General features: G+C 39.9%; 1 long non-coding RNA gene across 2 annotated transcripts in view; it reads left to right on the top strand.

The window, feature by feature from the left end:
* The window catches only part of LOC140682219 (uncharacterized), a 129,247-nt gene that overhangs the window by 97,085 nt on the left and 17,960 nt on the right, over window positions 1-14,202 (top strand). For both annotated transcript variants that reach the window (XR_012053557.1, XR_012053556.1), the window contains 2 exons: window positions 7,613-7,810; window positions 8,532-9,034. This is a non-coding gene — a long non-coding RNA (uncharacterized lncRNA). The remainder of the gene's footprint in view (window positions 1-7,612; window positions 7,811-8,531; window positions 9,035-14,202) is intronic.

The raw sequence follows: 14,202 nt of genomic DNA, 5'->3' as shown, positions 1-14,202 counted from the left end.
CATGGTTATATCTCTCCACCACTTTTATGGGCTAAAGAAGAAACCTAAGCTTCCAGATGCCTGGCTGAACTGCCTGTTTTTACCTGAAAGACTGATTTAGGTACAGACATACTCAAGACTAACAGTGTGCCACTTCACTTTAATGTGGTCTGTCTGGACAGTGAATTTAGTGGAATGAGAGCAAAACACTGAGTAAGCTTGCTGACCTACAGATTATGGGGGAAAAAAAGTACTAATTTTCATATCATCAGATGATGCTCCATATTAAACCTCAATGCATTACAAGGAGCAAGCTCACAAACTGCCCCAGTGGAGTGTTAGTGTGACCATAAGTCAACAGTTTGTTAAAATACTGCAGGTTGCTGGTGGAGGATCATGTACTTTCATTCACAGAATTGCTCCAGAATATTTCCTGCACTTCAAATGTACATTCTAGTTGAATGTGGTTTAATTTTCAGCTGGAGATATGTTCATAGTGCTAGAGTGACATTTTCACACATACTTGCTTAAAGTTCATATTCTCAAACACATTTCCATTCAAATGACCAGAAGCTACAGGACTGAATATCTTTGAGGATCTGGAGTTAAGTCCCATGTTCAAAATAAGAGGCCCTGAAGAGATTAGGCTTTATTGAGCGTAAGTGGAATAGAGGTTCCTGAATTCTCTTGATAAAGATATCTGGGTTATAAAGCTTATGCTGGCATGCTGAAATATTTTTTTTTAAATTTGTTTTAGCCAATTCATAAAGCGTAAATTCAAGGAGTGAAGAAGACATACACCTCTCTTCTCTACCATTTAATATCTTGTTCTATGCAATTATAAGTCATCTGGGGATAACAGCTACTCATTCTAGAAATAAGTGCAGGATGTCTTCTCAAAATACCATCTATGGGTATGGAGTTTGTGTCTGATATTACACTCTTCCATAAAGTAGCTGTAATTCCAGTTATATATGTATACACACACACACACACATATATATATATATATATATATATATATATATATATATATATATATATATATATATATATATACACTCATATGCCTTTTCAGTTCTTAACACTTTTCAAGCTAGATTTCTGTCACTTGAGCTTATTACTATGAGTGCAAATAGGAAAGTTACTATGAATGCAAATTTTACTTTGTTTAAGCTCACCTCCATCAGCAAGAAACTCACAAAAGATTAATTTTGGCTATATCCAAAAAAAGGTGAGAAGGTGGGATAGCCAACTTTACTCCTATTCTTACTGCTGTTTGCTGTTTCCTATGAAAGATGTATCAATGATATTGAAAAAAATATCACTTTGACACTTTTCCTGCCAAATTTCAGACGAGATACTCTAAGGCACATCCTATCTTCACTGTAGAAAAAAATACCCTCTTAGTGGGATTAATCTGATGATCATGTGAGTAGTTATTGTCATTCAAATTTAAAAACAAATTAACCTTGTCAAAACTTATGACCAAAGTCTTACATTCCTTTCTGATTTTTATCTCCCTTATCCCTCTCAGATATTCAAGTGTCATGGATTAAAAGGCCATTAGGAATTGTCAGGACATCTTATTTTGCCTTGTGTGTAAGCAATTTTACTTCTTCCACAGATGTCCAGCAACATGTTGTCTTTTCTTTGTTTTTCTCTTCATGTTTTGCAAAGTTTGCAAATGGAGGCAAAATTTGCACCTAAGCTTGATGGGAATACTTGTGGAATAAGACCTACTCTGTGCAAAGTAAGAGCAATAATCACAAATTAGAATAGGAAAATAAGATCCCCCCCAAATCTCATTTTCAGGCACGTGATCAACCTCTGCTGACTCACTGAATTGTGAAATTTCTGGAACTCTCTGTGTGCCTCTCCATACCTTATTTTAAAAAACCCACCATGACAGAGCTCACTCTACTGGCATTGCATTAGCCAGAGTTTAAGTGTGCAAGTGTCGACCATCTGCCATGCCACAATATTTTTATATTGCTTAAATGTGACCATTTGCATGAGCCATAAGTGTGTTTTGCTGGAAAGAAACACTATTTTGTATTTTGTATTTTTCCATGAAGACGTTTGATGTATGCTTGGCCCTGCAAGAAAGGTGATCTGAAGGTCTGGCTGCATCTCTCCGCAGTTAGCGATGCATTGCACACTTTCCTTCAGAATTCTGTTCCAAATAATGCTATTTCACATCCTCCTGATGCTCCCTGGTTTAAACTGAATTTGTATGCAGTTTGCGTCACTTAGGAACAAGAGGAAAGAAGCAGCACAGTTGTAGTACACGATAATAATGCTTTTCTCTCACTTTTTTTCTGTCTTGACTAACAAAACTAGAAATACTCTGGGAAAAGGAATGATTCTTACCATGTTTATTCACACTGGTCAATACCCTACATGAGACAGGTGCTGGGACTACCAGAAAATATTCTGTGAAAAGCTGGGAAAAGGAAGAATTGCTGTCTAATCTCTACTGGCTACAGTGACAAGGTCTCATTTAGCTATGAAGGGAAGCCAAGGTCATTAATTCAGATATATCCAACTGCATCGTTGCCACTGCTCTTTAGTCAAATGGAAGTTAGGTGAGATGAATCTGACAATAACGTCTCCTTCCCCACTATTTAGATATAAACCAGCAGATTTTGTGCTTGGCTGGTCTTTCAAATTTGCAGTGGGAACTTTTTCCCTCTAAAGCTATTCAGTGTGTCTTGTGGTGGAAACTGACAGCTCATCTGGATCCTGTGTGGAATTAGAAGTAGCATGACATTCCCCAAGGTTATAACAAAGCCTCTATGAAAACACAAACACATCATCAGGGCTGGCACAAAACGAAGGCTTTATTTGATCCTTTTGTGTAATTTCTGCTTTGTCTGTGAATCTAGCTATTTCTGGACAGCCATGCTTGTGGTTGTGCCACAAAATGTCAGACAGAGGACATGGAGACCTGGGCCATGGTAATGGGGAAAATACACTGAACTGCTGGGTCCACTGATCATATTGTTCCTTGATATTTTTAGATATTTAGATAGTGGATGTTTTTCTAACTACTCAGTTAACCAAGTCTCATTTTTTCTTCTCATCTGACCTATGATTGTATAGGTACAATCTTTTGCCTTTTTTTGATAAGTAGCCATCTCTGGTGGGGAAATGAAAGAGCTGAGCTGGTGAAGTGCCATTCAGCAGATAATTTGCTTTTTCACTTCATTTTAAACCATGTCCTGTTTGCCTTGTTGAATATTTTATGATGTTCCAATCTCTTTTTGAAAGGAGATTTGCTGCTTTATTTATTTGCATGCGACTGATCAGTGCTCAGTTTTATAAAACTTATCTTATCTCAAGAAGTCTTCTTCAAGAGCAGGTCCTTGCTACACAGTGGGTCCTTGATACTGTAGCTGTTCATCCCAGGATAACTGGACTTCAATCATCCTTTGTGTCCCATAGTGTCAAGACTGACAGTTCTGTACTAAATCTTGTTTGTGCCCATCACAGAATTAAAGTACTTAAAGCAAAAAAGAGAGACATTGTCTGCCCATGAAAAGTCCAGTGTGTGACCTGCTGTGACTGTATTTTGCACATTCTTGTGTGAGATGCTGGCCACTAATGCTAAGTCTTGTTCAAATGTCAGGAAACAACAGCAATAAATTAATTTTATAGAAGTTTCCTGGGTGATGCTTCTCACCTTGGAAGATCTTTTCCACTTGCAATCTTCTCCAAGATCTCTTCTATCAACCCACACTCTGTGATCAGGTGTATTTTCTGTATTTTATCCATGGACCATATTTTTCTGATGAATAAAGAAATGTGGAATGCAGGAGGAAGAAAGTCTACCTTATAGCATGCTAAATCAGATCCATTTCAAATAGCATTTTTTGTCTCCACAGGAATTTAAAGAGCTTTCAAAGATTAAGATAGCAAATATGCTTCTGCAAATTTTATAGTGAACATCTGTATGCTCCTCCATAGTCAGATTGCCAAAGGAAGGGAAGACAAGGGGTGAATACCATCAAGCAAACTCTGAGAAAGCAAATGAGACCACAATCACGCAGTGACCAGGACTTCACTTCTTTTCTTATATCTGCAGCTGTGGCTGATGGTTCTGATGATGAACCTCATTTCTGACCTGGGAAACCATCTGCAATTATACCAGTTTAGGTCTGTTTCAAAAACATCTTCATGCATCACCTGCAATGTTCTTTGGGAATCTTTATTTAATTTGTATTTTCAGTCAAAGCCATAATTCTTGTGAAGTCACAAGTGAGATATTGAGATAATGCTTGTCAGTACCTACTGAATGTTTCCAGACCAGATATAAAAATCAAAAAAGGAGAAGTTTTGATCAAGTATAATCCATGTCTTGAGGGAAATGCAGACAAACATCACCTGTCACAATTTGCCGAACAAGATACTGTGTAAGAAATAATAAAAAGAGAGGTAAAAAAAATCAATCACTTTCACTTGGTAATCTATTAACCTCTCTAGGTCTTTCCAGGTTAGTCAGCAAAGTCTGGAAACTGAGATCCCTCTGCAATAGCAATAGCTTAGTAAGAATCAGATGAGCAATTCCAGAATGGATGCATTTGACTCTCAAGTCTGTCTGTAGAAAAAACAGGGCACAGCAAAGCAGGGTATAAATGTACAGCAGGTGATATACTTTGTGCTGGCAATTTGACTCCATTTAAACTTTGTGATGGATGCTTCTTCAGAACAAATGTAGCTTTTATTCAGTTCAGTTTATTTCCATTTTCCAGAGGCTGTGCAAGGATTTAATGCAGTTTATCTAAGCCATTATAAATGCACTTGGTTTTTAAAGATGGATTTAACCTTCCTCAATGTCACTGTGTCAATAAATGCTCCAGCCATAGGGGTATTTACGAGAATAATGATAATATGGGGCAGGCCAGCCTTACTTTACAGCCTGTGGAGAGATAATGGTTATATATGTAATGTTAAATGCCATGAGCTGGCCTGCTTAAAAGAGTCTCTCACTTCATTGACTGTGGAAAAAGACTGAGCAGGTTGATTTCCTTTATTTTTACCTAAATTAGCCTTTAGGAGTACCCTTTATACTCGTATCTTAATGTACACACATAGGTTACTTCATTTTGAAAGTAAACAGTCTCTCTATGGATCTGTTTGCACTAGTATAATAAAATAAGACAACTCGCAACTGCATTGAATGAAAGAGTATAACTACTGAAGAGACAAACAAATTATTCTGTGCTCTCTGTAAATGTAATAGCTCTCAAGACTCCAGCTGAAAACCTTTTAAGATGTTTGGCAACAATATTTTCTGCTCCTATTTACCCCAGGCCCATTAGTTGCATTAATAATGAAAGAGGAGAAAATAGAAACTAAGACAGTTTTGCCTTCCTGAAGACATTGATTGTAATTCTGTAACTGTTGATTCTTGACCTTAGACAAACTTGTCCTATCCTGAGGGTTGGAATCTGAAGATTAGGGAAGGTTGACATTTCTGTACCAAATATCAGCTAGTTCAGTCTTCACTGATCTGGAGAAGAAAGGATGATCTGATTGCCATTACTCTGGGCACTGGGTGACTGACTCTTAGAGATAGAGCACATCTTCCTTGGCTCACCAGCTGGGTTTGTTTTATCTTTGTAATTACATTTATATGTCTGTGACTGCTTATGAGCATATGGACAACTGAGACTTCATGGATTTCTGACCAGAATTACAGTGGGAACCCATTTCCAGCACTGGTTAGGAAACCTACAAAGAAGCATATAAATAAATACATTGCTAGGACATACTACCAATCAGTGGTGATTACTACAAAATATTTCTCAGGTTATCTTCGACTGTTTTTCTCCTGCAGTGTTGCTGAATTCCCATAATTTCTATTTTGTGACTCCTGTTTTCTCAGCCACACTCTTAGATACTAAGTAAGAAGTTCATGCTTATTATAACCATTAGGATATTATTGCATTGATGTCATCACTGCAGGGACTTATCCTTGCCTTTTGCCATCATATAATCCGAGGTTTTAACTCCCATGCAAGAAGAGCAAACAGAAAACAGCTATAAACATATTCTTGAAACTCTGAGCTATAAAGCTAAAACATATATAAAATTGGACAAGAGAAGAAATACTTATTCTAGCCAAGATCCAGATTTTTCCTTCCAAAAAATAGTAGTTCATAAGCTAAGTGACACCAGGAAGTCCATATATTGCTGCACCTTTGACACTTTTCTGACGTATTACTTTCTAGCTCCTCAAAAGCTCCAGTTCAATGGCCTCTGCTGTACCTTGCTGTACCTCTCAACTTGCATCTGGCTGACTTTCTTGTCTAGCATGCAAAGGACCTCTCAGATCTTGCCAGACACAATATTTGGCCAAGTCACACACCAGAGCTTTGAAAAGGGAGCATGACTTTCTTCCTTCCACAGAATGAGACTAGCTTAACAGGGAAGAGAGGAGATGATGAGCTCTACTGGGTAAAGTTTCCCTCAGATTTCAGCAGGTAGATCTTTTCTAAGTACTGATATAACCTTCTGCTCAGTGAGGTGCAACTGACTTGACTATCAGACTTTAAAGTCTATGTCTCCCTCAAAAGAGAAACTGGACATGTCTGTGCCTTCAGTGATGATGCTCTGTGGGGTATGTGGGATGCTTTGTGGGGTCTGTACCTGATGCTGTGAGGGACTCTGGGATGTCAGATGTGATGTCCCTGGGAGCTGAAGGTAGCCAAACCCAGATGCTGGAATGTAGCAGAACCCAGGGCTGGAAGATGTGCATGCTCAGAGAGTAGTGGTGACTGCAGTCACTGGTTCCTGGTGTTTGGGAGATCCCAACACCGCATTACAGAGTCCTTCTCCCCAGGGCTTTTGATGGTGGCTGTGAGAATATACCAGAGAGATCACTGATAGCAGCTGCATACTGGTGCCCTCCCTTGCTCACTCAGGACCTTCCAGTGCCTTGGACACTTGGTCTCCAATGGCTTCCACTCTTCAGTGCACCCCTGGTTCAGACCAGAACAACCCAGTGCCTCTGCTTGGAAGAAACATTTTCTGGGGTCTTTCCCAGGCTTATCACTCTGTCCAATGTCCTCTCACAAAGAAATCCGCAGAGTGCACCAAGCTACCCTAAGACCCTGGTGACTGGAAACCAGGCTGGTGGTTTTGGTGCCATCCATGGCTTTCCAACTGCCCGGTCTCCTACCTCTCCTTATCTGGCAGAGCATGCACTCTGCAGCAGGTTACTCACAGCACAGCATGATTAACGTGGCTGGGAACTCTCTGGCACAGTGTCCTGAGAGATTTTAAGTGCCAGGGAGTCTAATACCTGCAAATATATTTATCTTCCTTTGAATATTTCATCAACTTGGAATTCATGAACTGGATCTTTTACATGGGAGTTTTATGAATTATGTAGCAGAATCGATGATTCTTGCTACTTTGCCTATATTTTACTTCATCTCAAAGCCACAGTGGGGATCACAGCCCATCAAAGCTGCTGCAGCAATTAGAGATCAAATGGCATTGAAAATGGCAGGCACATGAGGCCCAGAGTATTCCCCTGATTCGTATCCCAGGAAAAAAAGTTCTACTTAGTTGTAAAAACTAAGTAAAACAATACAGCAAAACTTCTCATTTTGCTGTATTTCAGCCCCCCTCTCCGGTCTGCCTCGCTGTTGTGGTGAACGTGGGGTCACTGGGAGCTGACTCATCACTGGTACTCATCAAACACCCCTACCTGGCCTTTACCTCTCACCTGTGACACAAGCATGGATGCCTGCTGTTCCTGTTGGGAAATGGCTCTTATATCTTCCCTGCTGGCATTAACTATGCTGGCAGTTTTCTATAGGTGAGTTTTTTGGAATTTTTTCAAGGAAGAAATAAGTGCTATGGGTGAAGACCGCTTACCTTACACTAGAGTGGGTTATGTCATATTATATTACATTGTAAGAATGCTTCTGGCTTAGTCATTAACAGCCCACCATCTTCAGTATCAGGTACTGAAGATCTATAAACTTCTAGTTTTGCATATGAAGTGTTTAGCTGAAACCACAAGCCCCCTGTGCACAGTGGAGGTGGGAGGGAAGAGAAAGAGGCACAGTTACAAGATGCTAATTGTGCAGCTTGTTGTGCTAGTGGAAGGCATCCTGGTACTGTGCTGATGAGAGCAGTATAAAAATAGCTCAGAAAGAAGTGAGACTTCCATCACTCTCCTGCTCCTCACCTCTCACCTGAATCACTTTTGCAGGCTGCTGCATTGTCTCCTATGAGAACAACTGAGACAGAGTTTTGAGTGGAGTTTAATTAAAAGTGTGATCAGAGGCATGAGAGGCTCTTGCAGGCTGGCACATAAAGAAGATTGCGACAAGTGATTTGTAGCAAAGTAAAAGAAAACCTTCCCTCTAGATATTTTTTTTTTTTTGCATCCCAGGTTTTGCTGTTGGGAACTCAAATGTTATTTTCATACATAACTGAAATATCCAAGTCAAACAAACTGTAATCCAGATTACAGTTAAAGAGTAAGTGGATTCCTTATAAATATTTCTTCCCAAATTCTTCTTGCTTCCTAGAGCTATGCCAAACTCATTGAATCCCATCCAACTCAATGGGAACGTGCTGACTTCTTCAGCTATCTGCCTAAGTCCTGTTTCTCACAGGGGACAGCCCATTATATCCCAGGGATTCCTTTCTCCTCCAAACCCTAAGGTGGAATTCTGACTTCCTGCAGTGCTGGACCAGTTATCATAGGAAGGCAACTTCATTGCAGCTTCAGACCAACCAGTTTTGCAGAAAGTGGACCTTTCTGGATGTTGCACTGCATCACAGGCCTGAAAATCAGCAAAAACAAGAGGATGCACACCTGGAGACTGTAGTACTGAGCCATAATATCCCACTGGGGCTCAAGACTGTCAGCAGAGACTTCCATGCTTTTAGGATTGAAATGAGGAACTCAGCATGGATTTCATGTTTCTGCAAATACTGTACTATTACTAGCATGGACCAGCCATCTAACTTCTGTTCTCTTGCTACTGACTTGGCTGCAATAAAGGAAAGAGAATGATCACAAATGAAGGTGGGTGGTTTTTACTTAAAATGCAACACTTTTCTTCCTAGAACAAGCCTAAACAAAGAACGACAAAAGTGCAATCCATCTGCTGTTACAACACTCATGAGATACTCATGAGTCTTGTAGGGATTAGTTCTTACATGGCCAAAGTCAAGCCATCTTTCAGAAATGACTGGAAATAGACAAAAGCTATTTACTTAAATAAAACTAAAAAATAAAGCTAAAACTTAAGTTGAGTCCAATAACAATAATATGACATTTGAATCTCTTCTCTAGGCGATGATGCAGCAAGCAGATGAGTTAAAGCCTCCAAGGTTCTGCTTGGCTACTGCAATGGACGCCCACACTGAATAATATCAGAAACATGTGGCAGAGCATGTTACTTGGTCAGCTTTTCAGACTAGCCTCAAGTTAGGGTGTGGTTCAGGTAAAGTGGAATTGACAGCCTGTCCCCAGACCCTGGACAGTTTTTTTCAAATGTAACTGTTAAATTACTGGTGTGGCACTGATTGTACTTCAGAAATTTCCTCTGGCTATTTTATATGTGCTTTCTGCCTTGAGCTTGGAGTGTCTGCTTGGCAGGCAGCCCCTCTTGTGCTGTTCTGTGCCACGGGCAAATACATGCAGAGCATGTACCTCCAGAACATTACTGCCCTGGAGTTCTATGCTACTGCCCAAACCAAGTTCCTAAAATTTAATGGATGAGGCTGTGTGAACACATAGTTCCCAGCCTCCCAGTTTTTCCACAGACAGCCTTAAATCATAGTTCATGTGTGCTGCAGAAAGCCCTGAGCAGCAAGATGAACAACAGTTCTAAATGTACATGAGCAATATAAGCAAAGTAAAAGGTAATAACATAAAACATTGTCTTAATAAAATGCAACCAAGCAATTGACAGTAAGCTAGTCAGAAAGATGAGGAATGTAAAGTCTTTGTCATTGCAAATGCCACTTTCTGTCTCAAATCTGTTGTCTCCAGAACTATATCAGCAACACCACTGCCAAAGAGACCTTCCAGGGTGCTAATAAACAGACAGCATAATAAGATATCATCCCTTCTTTTTACTGTTATTATGAGAGAACAGTGAATATAAATTTCAGCTGGTGTGTATAATAAAGGAACCAAGTGCCACCACTGAGAAATACCAAAGAAGAGAGCAGCCAATAATAAATAGCTCTAAAGATAAAACAAACCAGAAGTCAAATAAACACCAGACTTAAAGATTGGAGTTCACATTACTTTGTCTAAGTCTTCTTATACTCAGAAGAACAAAGTTATGCACTGAAGGAGGGGAAAAAACCCAACCCAATGTAAAAAAAATATTACCTGATTCTGAGATAGTTAGAAGCAATGTACTGGTAATGGGATCTTTGAGAAAAGGCAAAGGGAAAGTGTTCAAAAGAAAAGAAAGAAGAAAACTTAATAAATTTTGAAAAGTAATATTGTGGAAGAAAAGCAGCAGCTCTGGGGGTTGTTAGCAATGACTTAGCATAAGTTTTCTTTCAGACTCAACCTTGTGTCTCTGCAGCCCTGCATGTGGTCAGAGCTGGAATAACAAACAATTCTTGTCTTTTCACTAATTTGGAGCTCATAAAATTACACTTATGACTAAATAATAAACTGTGCTTCCTTTCTTTATACCTAAGGCATATGCTGAATGTGGTAAACTGCTGGTAGTACAGGAGTAGATGGCTTAAGAGGCAATCATCCAGATCCCGGACAACTCATCTTCTTGCTTCCTGTGAACAAAAGATGTTGTTCAATAGCTTACAGAGGGTCTCTCCTCTGGACCACAGCAACCTTGAAAAACCCTTTCCTCCCAGCCACATGGTGCTTGCCATGTTTTCTGGCAGATGCACTTGTTGCTCATGTATCAATATTTTAGGATAACTTTTCGTCCTGCAGGAGGGCAAAGTAAAGCTCCAGAGCTGGACCTCCTTTTAAACTTTGCAAGGGCACATTATCTACCTGCCCCTCTACATACTGCTACAATAGCCTTGAATTGCAACACTGGACAACATACTAGGATATGCTTAACACAGAGGGTGGAGAATGCCAGCAGTTTGTTTATATCATGAAACATGTTCCTTCTTGAACGAGTGGAATTTAAAAAGCCCCACAACAGGTAAAAAAAGCAGAAAGGTTTCTGCACAGCATGAGCTCCAGATTTTTTTTTTTTTTCCCTGTTTGAAGGGTTTTTTTACTTAGGGACTATGCCCTATCTGGAGCTTTGCAAGGCACAAAGGGACATCTAATGGTTTGTTCATACATTGCAAGCAAACCCTAGTGCTAGAATGGGTGTCATGTGATTAATTTTTCCAGGCTTCTGCTTGCCAGATACTTACATATTTTCCATTGGTTTTTCAGTCTATCAGCTCATTTCTTTTGCCTTCCCATTCTGGAGAAGAAAAGGAACTTGTACCTTAGAGTTTTAGGTATTTACCCCTTTCTCAAAACAGGGTTTGTAAAGTGAGAGATGCTGAAATTTGGTGCTGCTGTGATAAGAGACAAACTAACTGGATCGTCATTCCTCAACCCAGAAATAATAGACCATTCCATCCTCAAGCCCTAAGCTCCTGCTTTGACCAGTAAAGATTGTGCAGTCACCTGGACTTGTGTCTGATTTCCAATCCTCTTAGAACAAGGGAAAGAAGCAGTAATTAAACCTGTGCCCACCTTTGTCTCAGAACAATGGTTAATATTATACATTTTGTTCAAAAGTGATTAAGAGGAGTTCTTTAAGGGCAAAATACCTTTTCATTTGTGCCTCTAGTAGTAGTATCTGCTAATGGATATTGTGTCACATGCAGGTTATTGCACCCTGAACAGTTGTATATAGTTACAGCACATACCCAATCATGAGGTCAATCAATTCTTGGTAGAGCTGTCCTACATGCAAGGGCACTATGGGCATTTCAGCTCTGTTGGAAAAATGTATAGTTGTGAGTGCTCAGCACCTCTCCACACATGGCCTTTGCTCCAAATTCAAACACAACTTTCATAAAGGCCCTTCTAAGACCCATTATTCTTTATATCCATCCTGCTCCTGAGATGTGTGATCAGCTGCTAGAGAGCATGAGCTCTATAGGTCATCCAGGGTTTGAATCTCCTGGGAACAGAAGGTGTTGGCTGAAAGTACTGGATAATGTGTGTTTCATTTGGCCTTTGTCAAGGTCACACCTGGCTAACTGCCTCTGCAAGAATGCTGGGTATCAGTAATTAACAACGTCCCCCTATTCTCTGCAGATGAGTTTTTGTTCTTCCTTTGAAAATTCTCTGCTGCGAACTGCATGGAGAGAAAGTGAGTGAAGGGGCCTCATTATTTTAAATGGGGCTTGACAGAACCTAACAAAGAGCATAAAACAGAGCAACTTTCACAGACAATAGCACCAAGGCACTTACAGCAAGGCTGAGAACTCAATTACAGCCCATTACTCTTGGAGCTGTCTCCTGCTCTCTTGCTCTGTCCCTGTCCATTGGTTTCCACAAAACAAACCTGCTATTGGCAAAGGTCAGTCTCTTCAGCTGTGGTGTTTTGGCTAGTGATCCCTATTAGCACTGGTCAGTGCTGATTCCAGCCTTCTCACAAATATCAGGAGAAAAACAACTGAAGGAAAAGTGTCTTTTCCTCTTTGATAATTCTGCAAAATGGCAAAACTCAGTCAACTACAAGGTAAAAGTTGTTACACAGTGTTCTTGCAGAAAGGTTATGACATGAGCCTGTAATACATCATGTATACATGCACACATATCCATCTCCAAACAATGCATGCATATAGCCTGGGTGCACTTTTTTTTACTATTATTATTCAGACTTTTTACCATTTATCAGACTTTTTGCTGTTTATCCAAGGTCTCAGATGGACAATACAGATTATTTTATAATGTTTTCATAATTCTTCCGGTGAAAAACCAGTGAGAACTAGATTAAAATCATGGCATTGTCTACAGTGGCTTAAAATCCATTTGATTTCTGCCTGCCCATGCACAGCTCCACATGGTCATCAAGACACACTGCCATATGTGCGAGTGTAAGTGAGGTACTGGGATGGCAGGGCTCCTGCAGACAGGACTGCAGTAGAATGAAAAACAGCTCCTTGGATGCAGCAGATCAGCACTGGACAGCCTGCCAACAGGCGCTTCAGGGTGTGAGAAACAGACCCATTTTAAAGTATATTAAAATGCTTTTTGAAAGAAATGTATTAAAAGATGGTTAAGGTTGAAATGACAATCAAGTTAAGAAATAGCAGATTCAAGGTGAGTTGCACAACATAATCAACCTTTCCTGTATATATCCATTATTGCTACACTTTTGTCCAGCATCCTGTACAAAAGTGGCAGCTGAATTTGGAATAAAGCTTAGCCATCTAGCTTTTGAAATAGAGAACATCCCTTCTGTTCATTCCTTCTCTTCTCCATTATCCACTCTGTGTATTGAACAAGAATCCTGGAGAAGAGAGCAATGTATGCTTGCTGAGTACAATTCTCACATTTTCTCAGCTTCACAATTTGCCTCTTCAGACTTTTAATATTGGCATGCCAGCTTATTTTTTCACTGGACTTGCATCCTGGCTTTTCCACCAAGACTGTCTCAAGTGGAACAACTCCCTTTCCTTCCCTGGGAGGCTGGGTGCCAACATGAACCCCTGCTTTTTCAGCTAATGGGGTAACTGATATCATCAGTAGACCTTTGTTGCCTATGAAACCTAAGTACAGGAGTGGAAGCTAACACACTCTTCACAGCTGTGGCCTAAAACTTTTTGTTGGAAAGGCCAGGTCTCTGCAGTGGGGGATTCCAGACCTCTGGAGGCTGTTTCATATTTCTGGCAGGAGGGAAGGGAAGGCTTAGTGATATGAGAGTCAAAATACATAGAAGAGATGGTTTAGGGGAGTTTAGAAATATGCACAATACATAGGGAAAATGTGAAGTGAGTTTGGTCAGTACAGAGAATTTTTAATGAGTGGAAAAATTCTGACTTACAAAATGTACTAAATTTTGTTAGTCATATTGAAGAGCTTTTCTTTATTTCCCTGTTCCCCCAGCAAGCAAATGTCATGTCTGTGTTTGGCATTAGAAAATTTGTTTTCAAAAAATAAAAATGGAACTTATTCATAAATGAAAAGCAAAGGAATAGGGTATTTTCCCTTTTCACCTTCCTTAAAAGGATTGAAAC

This window comes from Taeniopygia guttata, chromosome 1A (assembly GCF_048771995.1).
Source record: "Taeniopygia guttata chromosome 1A, bTaeGut7.mat, whole genome shotgun sequence".
Classification (NCBI taxonomy): Eukaryota; Metazoa; Chordata; class Aves; order Passeriformes; family Estrildidae; genus Taeniopygia; species Taeniopygia guttata.
The sequence above is the reverse complement of the archived record's forward strand: the minus strand, read 5'-3'. Positions and strand labels throughout refer to the sequence as shown.